Source organism: Centrocercus urophasianus, unplaced genomic scaffold (assembly GCF_019232065.1).
Source record: "Centrocercus urophasianus isolate 14NV4802_14NV808 unplaced genomic scaffold, USGS_Curo_1.0 seq_30, whole genome shotgun sequence".
Classification (NCBI taxonomy): domain Eukaryota; kingdom Metazoa; phylum Chordata; class Aves; order Galliformes; family Phasianidae; genus Centrocercus; species Centrocercus urophasianus.
This window is the reverse complement of record NW_024884867.1, coordinates 9,164,979-9,179,504: the sequence shown is the minus strand read 5'-3', so window position 1 is coordinate 9,179,504 and position 14,526 is coordinate 9,164,979.

Sequence of the window (14,526 nt, the reverse complement as noted above, 5' to 3'; positions counted from 1 at the left end):
TTCTGAAACATTAGCACTGCAGGTTCAGCTATTAACAACAGTAAGAGATTGCAAACAAACAGGTAGCCAACACCAAATAACAATTCTGTTCAGACTAGGTGCTCTGCATGCTGAATGCCGCGATAATAAGTGCTGTTGAAGTGTTGTTATCACAGACACGTCCCAACATACATCCTCTACACCTATTTTAACCTAATATATATGATAAAAAAGCATCAGTGAGACGTAAAGAGAAACAAGAAAAAACTGAGATGCTATAATAGAGCCTTAATATAATGATAAGATCGAGTGCTCTCCAAGTCTCAGTTTACGTATTTAAATGATCTTTGCCTTAAACAATGGTTGTAACGAGACAGACATATGGTAAATACATCCCAATCCATTACGTGCTATTCAGGGCAAGAAAGCCAGTCGGAGTGGGGGAGGTTCAGTATTAAAAGTGATCTGGTGTTATGTACACTCAAGTAACCCCTTCATAGGGGGAGGAAAAAAAAATAAAAGTTTGTGAAAAGGGAAAAAAATCTTAAAAAGCAAAGCTGAACACTTTGCTGCTGAGCAGTGAAAGTGAGAAACGGTCCCCCCTGCCGGGGAAGTTGATGAATAATCCGCAGATCTCAAGCTGAGCCTTGGGCTCAGAGCGGCTGGTATCCCATACTAACACTAATCAACCAGTATGAAACATCCATTTTAAACGCAAATGAGGGGGGCCTTTTCAAAGGAGACCCAGAGAGGGGAGGGAGGGGGAGTTCAAAGCTCAAAATGGTTCTTTCTTTCTCTCTCCCTCTCTCTCTCCCTCTTTTTTTTTTTTTTTTTTCCCAAAGAAGACAGAAATATGGTTGGTTATTATCTAAGTTATTGCTACAAAGAATTTTGAAATTAAAAGATAAGCTTTCAGAGGAAGCTCAGTAATTTTCATAAAGAAGGACTTAAAACAGATGTGCCCTCTTTAATCGGGGTGTGCTTGAAAAAATATAAATGCATTTTTAACATAGCAGGGGGAAAAAATCATATGGTTACACATTTGTCTCCTGGGCAAAAAATAATTTTTTAAAAGTCTCACTGCATTAAGTATCTCACAAATAGCCACTGCTGGAACTTTCTTATCTGACAAAAACTGGGGTGAATGATTAGCAGCATTTAGAAAGCAGATAAAATATCTCATTTGCCTTATTTTTCCTTTTTTTTTTTTTTCTCCCCACTTTTTCCTATTCAAATAACCATTAATGAGAATTAACATCTTCATCGGGGTCAGTATGCGACTACTAATAAACCTCTAATACTTACTGTTAGATTATTTGTTGTTTTTCTTCTCTGTTAACTTTCTCTGATAATTTCTGCCTCTGGTAACAAGCTGTGGCTGATACATTCTGTATTGAAAAAGTGCCACTGATACAAAAGAAGGTTTTGTTGATGTAAGGTTAGGGACAGAGGTGTCACAGATTCAAAGTTTTCTAAACGCTCTTCCTAAATATTACTAGCTTTAAATAAGTTGTTTTTGCCTTATTTTCCATGCTGGAAGGATGATACGTTTGCTGCAGGAAATCGTGGTTAGAACATGGAATAGAGAGGAGTAAATTTGATTTCCTGGAATAAAGGAGCACAACGATGCTCACAACAATGCTTTCCCCAAGAAAGCCACAAGTCCTGACTGGTTGCTCCACTGCAGCTTATAACAAGCCTGACAGCTGCTGACAGGGGAAAGGTTTTGTGTAGAACGTCACTGATGCGTTGTGTTAAGTACACAAAGAGCTGCAAATCCTGCAGCATTAGACCTGTGTGCACCTTCTGGCTAAAGCAGCAAGAAGCAGCATCTTCCTTTTCAGGAATACCTCCTGAAGAAGGCTGCTCCACCAGATATCGCCACAGCCTGGAGCACATCACCATGTGTCAGAGGGAACAGTCTACATCCATGCTTTGTTCTCGTTGCTATCTAGTTCAGGCCACGGGAGGGATGTCTGGAAGGACCATCTCTGTGTGCCACCCACTGCCTGCTCAGAGGTGGTGGTTGGGGACACACGTCTGTATTCTCTCAGCACAGAAGCACCTCGAGCAGGGCAGGTGCTGGCACAGCCCAGCAATGCTACTGCTCTAAACCCTTGCCTCCCTAGGGCCCTTCGCCCAGCACAGCAAGCTTTTCTGGCAGGCATTGAACTGGCATTGCCACCTGGAGCCTTTGAAGAACTAGTATGTCAGGATGGGGAGGTGATTCCTCATTAGCTATCAGACCCAACAGAAATTTCATGCCCTTCCAAGTATCACAGGAGTCTGTAGAGTGTGTCTGAAAAAGGATGATAGGATGATAAAACCCCTTTCAGACAGAACCAAGGCAGGCAAGGCATATGGCTGTTGTACTTCCCTTGAGTGAATATCAGTGTGAGCCCTCTGCCTACACATGCTCCCAACAACCTTTGCAGCTGTCTTTTTTTAAAAAAAAATTTTTGTTTTATTTATCTTGCTATTTTAGCAAGCTGCTAAATTATGTTAATTATTTCTTTCTCCAAAGGTCCACTGCAGTGTCTGGGGACCCAGGCTGTGCTCACTGCTGCTTTGTCCCTGTCCTGTACTCTCTGTGACCTGTGTGAGAGGGAAGGGGAGCTGAAACCAGTAGAGCAGGGTTATGCTGTACAGCAATTCCAAGGAAAAAAGAGTTCCCAGTGGGGCCATGAAGCTGTTTGCTTCTTCCAAAGCTGCACAAAGTATGCTTGTAGCAGGACAGAAGCTCCGATCCTCTTTATTTTCCTTTTTCTTTTCTTTTTCTGGTGGGGGAAGTGAGGTTAAATACATATATTTTAAGAGCGCAGTAAAGTAGGTTCAGATATAAATATGCTGTGCACAGCTACAGTCTGGAACCTGATACTGCAAATCTGATGGCTGTAAATATGTCCTGAATTTTGAAGGGAGTTGTCTAGCTATAAGGAATGTGGTCCTTCCATTACCAGTTATGTCAGCTGACAGCTGTACTCACAACTAAAGCCACAGAACAATAAAACAGCACCTAATTATTAGAGGGAGTCAGGCACAGTAGGAGATCTGCTTTGACATTTGCCCATTTATGAGTTAAATATTAAGGCCACCCAGCAGTCAGAGAAAAGCACTACAATCTTCTTGACATAAGAAGCACCTATTATCTAGTTTTCCTTTTGTATAAGCAAAATAATGTGACTGATATACACTACAGTTCTTTTAACAGAAAAGTCACAGGAAAGAAATTTGCTGAAGAAAATGGGATTCCAAATGCTGACGTTTCTGTCCTCAGCATACTGAAATCACTCGGGAGGTGCAGCTGTAGCCTCAAGAACTGCATTCACCTCTTTGTAAACAAGAACTCTTTGAGTTGGCATAGTTTTAGCACAATGAGTGTATAATGTTCCTGATGCTCCTTTCTTTCTGTGTTCCAGACCCCGCTTTCCAGACTGAACAATGCCTTCTAATCTCTGTTACTGACACTTCACATGTTTGCACAAAAGCAGATGCTTCCCATAAATTGTTTGTGGTCCTAAAGTCCCTCATCTTTATGTCTCACATTAGATTTCACTGGTGACCAGTAGCCTAAGAATGTGCTAAAATAAAAAGAAAAGTTCTGAACATAGGAAGCAAGTTGTTGACCATGATCAACCTTTGGGTAAGCAAGGCAAAGGGACAAAAACTAGAGGACCCACAATACAGAGTGATGTAACTTCTCAAATCACTGCTTCTCCACTCTGGCCTGTAGTGAAGACATTTTTCAATAAAATGTTTTCAGTATTTTTAGAATGCATTGTGATGATGATGATGAATGAAAAGTCTCTGGGTTTTGTTTATGTTTTTGATTCAGGATTATTCCAAGTGGTTCTTTGACCTTTATATAGTATGTCACTTATTACTTTGCCTACCTGATGAAATTTGGCCGGTACACTGCTGCTGTTACAACAGTACATACTCATTGTAGATACAGTATGTCAATCAAACAGGACTTAGAACTACACATAGGAGCTTAAAAGAGTTAGTGTTATTGATGTACCTCTACATTAAGGATCATAACAATACAATGTCCTAACTTCAGTTATGCAAATGCATTTTATAGAGACAGGAATTTGTGAAATCTTTGCACTTGTAGCTCATTGCAATATTTACCTTTTACATTCTGGATAAAAAGCCACGATCCCATGAGATGTCTCACTGAATGAGAAAGTACGTTGGACTGCACTTGAGCCAAAATCAATGTATTCCAAAACAATCTGCTGTTCTGTGTGCCTCTCAAATGTCTTTGGAATTCTAATTCAAAATTCTTTTGGCCTCTTCAGCTTCAGTGCAAGTTAATCCTATAATAGAAAAAGACTCATTAAAATTAAGAAAATTACACTGCATCTGTAATTAAAAGCAGTCATTGATGTTATAAGAGCTGTACACTTTTTTGAGATATAATTGATATCCATGATGATTTATACAATCATGTTTTGCTAAATCTTTTAAACACTTCACATTTTCTTTTTAAGGAACAGATCATTAAAATGGTGTAATTTCTGCAGTTTATATCATATGCATTTTATGGTCAACATCATTTCACGTTCTATTACATAGAACATTAAATGTCTCTTGATTCTGTTTACACATTAGTTTGAGTTCATATGAGCTGCATAATTCTTTAGTCATTCACAGCCCCTACTGAACTATAGTCTTATTTCTTGGATGTCCAGCATTTGTGAAATAAATCAATGCATTTAAGCTATGCCTGGTTTCTAGTCAGAAGCTATAACATGAACATTTTTGATCTGTCACATCAGTGCTAAAACAAAACAAGTATGAAATCTCCTTCAGGATTTGCTTTTAAAATGCAATTGAATTCTGCAGCCAAGTGCATTAATTGCGGTTGGTTATTTAACAAAAGTTTCCAAATTTGTGAGGTACTTTTTGAAGTTAGTATTACCACTCTGTTTTTCTTAAGACTGATTATTTACAGCCAGTTTGGATAGGGCTACTAAGCAGTTGGGTTTTATCCTTAAGCTAGAGAGAAGTGGGTCATCAGGTCTCTTGGTTTTTGCAATGTTCGTTTGACGTGCAATCTCTGGAGAACTCAAGTCAGATCAGAATACACAATTCTTGCTGAAATTAATATCTTAGTTTGCTTTCATGTAGTATTTTGTAACATCTCAGCATGTAGGAACTTCCTTAATTTTTTTTTCCATACTCAAATGATGCTACTATAAAATCTTCAAGTTTAGATGAAGAAATAGTACTTCCTTATTTTTTATGTATCAGCATTCATGGAGGACATCCTACTCCTGATTTCCTTCTCTTTTCCCCCTTATTGACTCCATTTCATGCTGGAGCGACCATCTGAACATTTCTGTGGTCTTAGTTCCTTCCCCAGCTGGAAGGCTCCGTGGGTTAAGATTTGACTGCATAGAGGAAGCATGAACTGAAGCTTCATTTTGGGTACACACACATCTCCTCACATCAAGCGGTGGCTAAACAGAAAAGGCAACATAAAATTGAGAGGAAATACTTGTCCCATAGAGTGCTCTTTCAACATAATTCAGTAGAAATGATGTCTGTAAGATTTTGTGGAACAAGGCAGAGCTTTACAAATGTGGTAGGAAAAAGATGCAGCAGATTCAGAGCAGAATTTCAGAGGTACGTGGCCTGCACTGATACAGACTCTTCTTGATTTGAAGACGTGTGTTTATTGCCAGACTTCAAAAATTCTTCATGAGATAACAAACCTTGTGTTAAAGGATAAAATCTCTCAGAAGTTCCTCACGGCGAGGAGACACCATGTTTTCCTCTGGTGTTGTAAGCAGTGATCCAATCCTAAAGCGACTGAGAGGGATGGCTTTCTTTGTAACCTAAAGATGCCCTCATTCTTGCCTCATCTCTGCTTTGTCTGTGTTAGCAGAATGGGTGGCTCTCCTTGTGTTTGCCTTGCACTGGAGCCAAAGGAAATATTCACTCTTATCTAAGTCAGCATTGTAGAGGAAAAGGGAAAATAAACATATGAATAAATAGAATAGTGGCCAAATGCAGATCGATCAATGTAGCTGAGATCTGTGAAGCTGGGGAAGGGAAGGGTGGGTCTGCAAATTTATCTGCTTCAGCTTTCTCTTTCTAATAACAGAATTATTTATTACTAGAAAATGCATTTAAATCTCTTGCATCACTATTAATCTTATGCACTGAAAAACTTGCTCAGCAAGCTTGTAAATGTGGGTAGGAATGACGACCATTTCCAAAAACACGCTTCTGTGTTCCACGACCTGAGTCCCCTAGTGCCAAAAAGGTGCATTGCTGTGTGCCTGTGGCTGTAGTTCTTCAGAAATGAGAAGGTAATAGATTGTGCTTCTGATAGGAAAAAGTGAAACAATATTAAATTATTCTTGAGCTTAATTAAAATCATAATTATTAAAGGGACTTGCAGACAAGTAAATTGAGAATCCAGATTGTTTGAGAAGAAAACTTCATAGTGTTTTGCATGTCCTATCCTCCATTCAGACATCAGATCCTTGCTGAGCAGCAATGGTACTACACTGGAACCTGTGCCAGGTTACAGCAATAATTGCAAGCCCCCCAGGATCCAAGCTCAGAAATTTTTGTATGTTCTCAGGAGACAAAGATGAGTGATCATCAAAGGCAGAGGAACACAGCATGACTGTCATAAGCCTGAAGTTACAACTTAGACATGCAATAGAAAATATCATTGGTACCTCTCCAGTGCATAGCCTGTAGTAATTAAAAACTTGATCCCTGCTGTTTTATCATCTCATTAGCAATGGGGGCACAAGACTTTTATCCTTGTTTGTCAGGAATCAAACATACCAGAGGAACTCTGATTATAAATTGATGAAAGTAAAGTTAAACTTTTAAATAAGAGCTGTTTCAGTTCACAATGTTTTTTAAGCTGATTAAAGAGATCTCTTTTCTGTAAAAAAATAATATCTAAGTCCAGCACAGATAGTAGAGGTCATTGCTAGGAACAGGACATGAAATAACATTTGAAAATGTGCACATACTTTTAAAATAAAGATTGTTTGAGAAGTAAATGCAAGCCCTTTCTGTTAGTGCTCATACTACAGCATTCAAATTTTTTATGAATCTTAACTCTTCAAACCTTTCAGTGTTGAATTTGTGATGATTTTAATTGTGCACAGCTCTCAGACGGAGAGGTATTGTTACTATTTCAGCAAATACAGTGTGGTATTTTGTTTCTATTAATGATGAACTCTCTTAATAACAGCAGTAGCGACTTCTTGAACACCTTGCCAACAACCTTTCAGCATTCATTTGAATGATGCAGGACCATGGCAAAATTGAAAGCCTCTTCAATTCAATGGGAAGCATTTACTTCGGGGGCTTTGGATCAGACCCTTTAGGAAGAATTCTTGAAGTATTCCAGGATGCTTCAAAGTTTCCAGAAATATTGTTACTTCATTGCGTTTTAATAAATCTCTGACCTAAGTGGTGGTACCAGGATTGAACTGGGCAGAGGCAAATTTGTGGGAGAGAACTGACAGTAAGATACTTTACTTTTCATTTGTTTGATACCATCTAAAATCACTTTTTGCTCTCCCTCTTTTTTTTTTTCACCTGTGAATCTCTGTTTCTCCATCCCTTTCTTCTTCTTAAGATCTCTGCCTTATCTCATCAGAGGTCTAGCAGGCTAACATGGCCGAACCACTGTGCAGATTATGTTAACAAGTGTTTTATCCCAATGATAAAGATGGACCTGTGTCTTCCCATAGTGAGTAGGAAGCCACCCTTGATATTTTGTGCCATTATAGAAAGGGATACGATTCATTATTTCAGAGCAATGCTTAGTGAAAAGTAAAGAATCTGACTAATTTTTTCTTTCAACCTGGCCAAAGACAAGTCTTTTAAGCCATGAAGACTAATCAAGAACTCAAGGACTTCTTTCAAGTGAAAAAGGCAAGCAATGAGAAACAAAGCAAAAGTAATGATACAGTAACTCATTATTTTACTGTGATTATTTTATGAGAAATAAAGTTATCAGATGCTGCAGAATTCATTATGTCTGAGCAAATGATCCATCAAAGACAGACGAGAATTACTTGTTGAACTAGCTTCTTTCATGGAAAATTGCATGCTTAAAATATTGTTTCTACAGCAGATAAGTGAGATGGTCGCTTAAACAATCTCTCAGTGTAAAAACTCAGAATTATTCAAAGTGAGAAATAAAGAACGGGGCGGGTTCTATGATATGATGAAGCTATGATGAGGAATTTATTTTTCAAGATGGAAAAGTATACTTTAAATTTTGACCATTTAATTAAATTGAAACAGACCAAAAAGGAAAGTGACTGAGATGAAATTTATTTCATAACTGAACGTAATTGGGTTATTGAACTCATTGTTACCCCACAAACTGTGGAGGCAAGAACTTAATGGGACTCCATGAAGAATTACATACTTCACAAAAACTTTTGAGAAATTATGATGGCTATCTTAAAAAAAAAAAAAAAAAAAAAAAAAAAAGAGGGAGAGAAAAAGAAAAAATGCAGTTTTTTGAGAGGCTTTAAAGCTTTATACTTTAGGGCATAACTTAGTCTCCTACTGCTAGGGCTTGGGGAGAAATCATTCCCCATAGGCAGGTTACCCCTGGGTTCCTAACTGAAGCATTCCTTTCTCCTTCCTATGCAGCATCTGTTACTTGCTTTCTTAAAGACGGGATACTATGGCACTAGTCTGATCAAGTATGGAATTTTGGCTATGTGTCTAAATGAAAACAGAACTCAGCAAAGTCAGAAAAAAATTGAGCAGTGGGATATTCTTTCTGTACAGTGATGTTTGTTAGAACTGTGCAGCTCCCAGAAGGGCAGCAGAATAAGAGGAAGCAAACAAACAAACAAAAAAGATATTTTTTGTTATTCCTGAACATAGTTAAGAACATATGTTAAAAGCTTGAAGACAATGATCTTAGTTAGATAAGTGGAGAGGTAATAATATTGGTCTGAGGTTTCCATTACAAAAGAAAATGACAAATTAATCTTCCTAAAATCTTAACTGTCCAGACACAGATGTATATCATCAAAGAAAGTATTTCATTTTATATCTACTCAAGACTAAAAAGTACTTATTTTTTTATTTTCTAATACATAAATTGTTTTTCATAATACTGCTAACAATCTGAATTCTAATATTAAATCTTGGTCCTCTTGATTTCCAGATTAAAGAGAAATAGTAGATAGAAAAAGAGCAAACGAGTGTCTTCCACCAAGTCACTCTGAATCCTCAAACTGAAAACACAGATAGCCCAGCTTAAGTTAACCCACATGGAACAGCATGACATTTCCAGATTCTCCTCTTTTCGGCTTCAAACCCCTTAAATTAACAACAGTTGAGGAATGCATCATGGTGTGCATGCTGCAGCTTAGGAAAGAGAATGGTCTGAGAAGATTGCCATTCAATTCTATGTTTAGCCTTACATAATGATCAGTAGTAGCATGAATGATTCTTGCACTGGGTTTGTTCTCAGGTCTGTGTGAGGGGAGTCCAAAGAAGGAATGTGAAACCTGCTTCTCAGCGTGTCATTTTTCAGGTGGGTAGTTGTCTTTATGTTAGACTGAGAGGTTTGCTTCGTTAACTTTCCATTTGTTTTATGGGGTTGGTAAGATTAGGGTGTGTACATGCGTTAGGGGTTTCTTAACAAAATAGCAAAAGATGAACTATTTCTACTTCTTCCATCCTTTCATTTAACCCCTTAATCTGTTAAATCTTATCCAAAGATATCTCTAAAGAAAAATCTTATTTTATAAGCAAATGTCCTGTGGTCAGGGATATGTGCGTGAGCACAGAATGGTGAAATGAAAGAACACAAAAAAGAGACATCAGCCAAATAGCCCAGATCTCACCTGCGAGCACTCTAAAGCCCAGCAGAGGACAGAAGAACTAATTTTTAAACAATTAATATTTTTATCTACATCGATTTCACAAGACACAAAGGTTATTTAGTTGGACTACTCCTTCCACTGAATGAACCCTGTTTCCTCCCATAATCTGCTCACATGAATACTGCTTGAAAACCAGCATGCCCAGAGAGCAGGGAAGTAGATCTGCAGAAGTCATGGAGCTAAAGCATCTGCGAGAAAACAGTCTTGAAATAGTATAGTGAGTGCCTGGCTTCCACAAAGCTTCAAGAAATACAAAATCACCACAGAGTTTACAAGAGATGGGAGTAGCAAGTGGGTCAACATCCTTTTCACCATCTGAGAAATCAGAGACAGAACCCCTCTCAGCAGAGACAGCAAACAGCAGTGCTCTTGCAAGGTGAAGCAATAGTTGCACACATCATGCACCTTTTAATTAATTTATTATTTTATCAGTTCCAGGGAATTTCCTGTTCCTTCATCCAAATTTCTCATTCAAGGAGAGTTAAGAATTTTGTAAGTAGCAGCTGCTGTGGTCACTTTGACTTCAGCCTGGCTTATGTTCTCTGTGCCCACACTGATCTCTACTGCATGTCTTTCTTATCTTGAAATTGAGGTTAGTTCATGTGGGAAATCTTGTGAAGAGTTTCCATTGAATCAGTAATACTAACTGTTTAGTTAGGCTCAGTGTGAAAGCAGGAAAAGGAACTAAAATAGCTAAATTAAAGTTCACTGCAGTGTTCCTCAAGTGTACTTAAGGTTTGTTCTTTCTTGTTTAGTCGTACTGTGGTCTCAGAAGAAATGGGTAGTTCAAATACCAAAGAAAAAGGAAGCAAAGACTGCTTGCTCTGAGACTCAGAATGTTGTGAGTTTCTTACCACAGGCCTTCATATACACCATACAAGATCTCATAGAGGACAGACAGGCACTGGCAATGCCAGGCACACTATAGTCCAGTTACGATGGGTACAGCAAAAGAAGACCACAGAAGCCAAGAATATTACAAAGACTCACGTCAAGATGTCCAATATTCCCAAAGAAATAAAGCCAAGGATAGGGATAGGCTTGCTCCCACTGTGCACAGCCCTCTGAACAGTCAGGCAGCTGCACTGATGGCATGCTGTCCTGCCCATAGGCACAAACTATGAGAGGACAAAAGATTTCAGTCTTGACAAACTTGGACATACCACTTACAGTCTGAGAACCAACATATTTCCAGGGTTTTCTGTCTTTTAAGCAGTTTTGTTTCCACCAAAACTGCAGAAGGAGGCAGGAAAAGGATGTACAGATCAAACCATGCAAAATCTCTGTTTATTCTTGGTATGCATTCACACTGTGATGTGCACTACATTTAGCTTTTCCCTTGGGGCATCAACAACAAAGACTCATTGGCCCATCTCAAACTGGGGATTTCAAAGCTGCCTACAGCATTTGCAGGCCTGCTGAGCTCTCTCTAAACCCATGTATGGTTTTTCAAGAGGATTGCTCCCTGTATTGCTTTTTCCCTTTCACTACCCGACAAGTGGTCCAGATTAAGGCTTGAGTGCTTCCTGCAACTATGGAATGCCTGCAAAAATAAAACACATCTTAAACAGGGTGAGGACTGGGTCAAGTCTATCTGCTGCAACAACTGTCTGAGCTGAGCAGAGTTTAGAGCAAAATCTGGAGCACAGATCTCTTTCTATAAACAAACTATAAACATTGTCATAGAGGAACTAAAGAAGTCTCTTAAAATCTTATATGTACCAGCAAACATATAAATCAGGCCTGCTATAAGGCAGGTTAAACAAATAGCTATTATTGCCTCCCTTTTTTTTTCTGTTTTTTTTTTTTTTTTAGCATTTCAATTATTTAAAATGTCTGTCTTCTGAGATGAGGAGAAACACTTCATTCCCAGGCATGGGGAGAACTTCAAAGATAAATGTTTCTGACTCACCCAAATTAAAGCTGACCCTGTGGTTGAAGTTGGTGATAAAAAAAAAAAGGAGAAGAAGAAGTGTTCTCCTTCACTATAAGCGAAAAAGAAAACTTCAGCAAAGATAGTGTAGAAAAGGAAAGAAAAAGACTGCTCACCTCAGACCAGCTCTTTTAGGATCTTATCATTAGTGTAACATTTAAGAAGCAGCCTTCTCAAGCGTGAAAGAACCATTTCCCCTCTTGAAAAGTCTTTTTGCTTAGCTAAGCTTAAGAAACCTTTTTGTGATAAACATTACACAAAGTGAAGTGTGAATTCAGGAAAAAGTCTCAAAGTTGCAGCACACAACCGGCCTGCATAGGGTGTTATAGCACTGTTTTTCCTTACACTTACTTGTGACTCATGCCCAAGGCCTGATCCAAAGCTCAGTGAAGACAACTGAATGCACCCATTGCATTTCTGCAAGAGGAAAGGATGCAGATGAAAATCCGGGTAACAGCCCTCTAGAGGGATTCCGTAAGTCCCAAAGCAGGAAAGGATGTCCAGGTGATATCATTGTTTATGCATCTCTCCTCGGGTTCTGACTAAGATACTTCTGGAGAATGCACTCCTTATCCTGCCTAACTGGAAACCCCATCAGACAAATCTGGAAGAAGGAAACATTTCATTTTCCAAGGAAGAAGTATTTCTTTTATTGTGCAGAAGCTACTCTATCCCAAATGGATGCAACTAACATGGATGCCCAAATGAAATAATTGTATTTTGAATTGTTTGTATTAGGCCCTATTATTTATTACACAGACATAGGAGAAAAAAAAAAAAAAGTTAAAAGAAAATTATTCAGGTCAAACACAAGCACTTAAAAATAAGAAAATTCCAGCAGTTGAGTTGCTCGTGAAGCAGCATTAGCCTCCTGCTGTTTATACATTATGGCAGAATTCTTAATTACATAATTACATTCTTTTTCCCAGAGAACCCATGCCTCATTCAGCACACAGAGACAGATCTGTGCTGTTCAGTGCTTCCCTTCATCTCCACTGTTCAGTGTGTACCTCCCTGCCTTGTGTACCAACTGCATTAACCGGCCTTGAGACACAATTGTAGTTTCCTAATTGAGATTTCTGTAGCACTTATCATTACAGTATCAGCATTAAAAACATCACTTATGCTTTCAGGCTCTGTGAAGACAAATGACAGCTTTATTGTCTCTTTGTCTGCCAGAGCACAAAAACACAACAAACTTATCCTTCATCGTAATCTCAGAAATGACTGCAGCACTTGGCTTAGATCACACATTTCGGGACAAACACGCAGTTTGGCAGAACTATGAGTGATTGAGAGGTGTCTCACGATAGGAAGCACTGGGCAACCTGCTCAGCAAACAGTGACACTGGCTCCGTTTGCTATTTTGTGCAGGAAATATATGCTTCCTCTTGCAAATAATCAAATAAATAAAGAAATGAAAGAAGGGATAATGGTCATGCCCTTTTATCCTGCCCCAAAGAATTTACGGGCTAACAAATAAAATGGTTCATTAGAAGACAGGGGGACATTATTTGTTACAGTGGCACTATTACAAACTTTCCTTGAAAAGAAAGAATTAAAGAGATCTGTCATATTTGGCACATGCAAGAATGTATATACACCTTATGCAAACAATGCTGGATTAAAGGTAATTTTTTTGGTGAATGTTGAATCTGGCCAAGAGGGAACAGACAGAAGAGATCATGGATGCGAGTATGATGGGGTGATGTTGGGTGAATGACACTTTGGGGAAAGTGGCCAAATTTGTTTGCTGTTGTTATGTATTAACAGCCTGGTATAAGTAGAAAAGGAACTCCACAGGGATGAATGGGGTACGCCTAATTTATTCTGTAATATGGATTCAAAAGCGCAGATCCAATAGTGCTGTTTTAGGGGATGAATGACAACAGATCAAATACAGTAGATTCTTCAAACTACATTACCCTGTTTCTACAGCTTCTATTTAAAAATGTCTACTGCCTTTCTTTCCAGAACATTCCCATAAACTACAATGAACTTCTCAGCTAGTGCTTTCTTATCCCATTTTATACCCAAGTCAGTTACAGCAAGCAACCAGAAGTGTGGGCTTGTGTTAGAAGTTTGCATCATGGCTGTTATTAGAAGATCCGAACACTGGCAGTGCTTTGCTTTTACAGGAACAGAGCACTTTTAGCTACTTTAGTACTATTGGCAACTTTTGGCATTTAGGATTGGCTTTCTGTGAGGTCTGTGTAGAAGGACATGTCTGTTTTTTTGGTCTTCCCAACACGAATGGCCACTATCCCCAGCTCCTCCATGGGAGAGCTGAGCTTCTGCAGACTTGTGCACTGCTTGCAGCTCACCGACCTCACATCACCCTGTACACACACAGCACCTGGAGTGGCATCTTTATGTGGCTGTAGGAATGTTCCCTGTGCCTTCTACTTACTTTGCCCAAGAAAAGTTGTATGGACATGCAGAGAATTGAGGCGCCCAGTCCTCAGCCAGGCTTCACTGTACATGTTCAAGCCTTACTATCAACATAAGGAAAAAGGCTGAAGGCTGGCTGTGCTGTGGAGGCTGAACTGTTTTCTCTCTGAAAAAGAAGGCAAAATATACTGAAAGTTTTGTCCCTTTGCCACACACGCACACCAAGCAACATGGATTTACATGAGCCTCTACCACACAACTCAGCCAAGCGCATTAATCTTTCAGCACATCATCAAACCATCACAAGCACTTCCTGCCTTC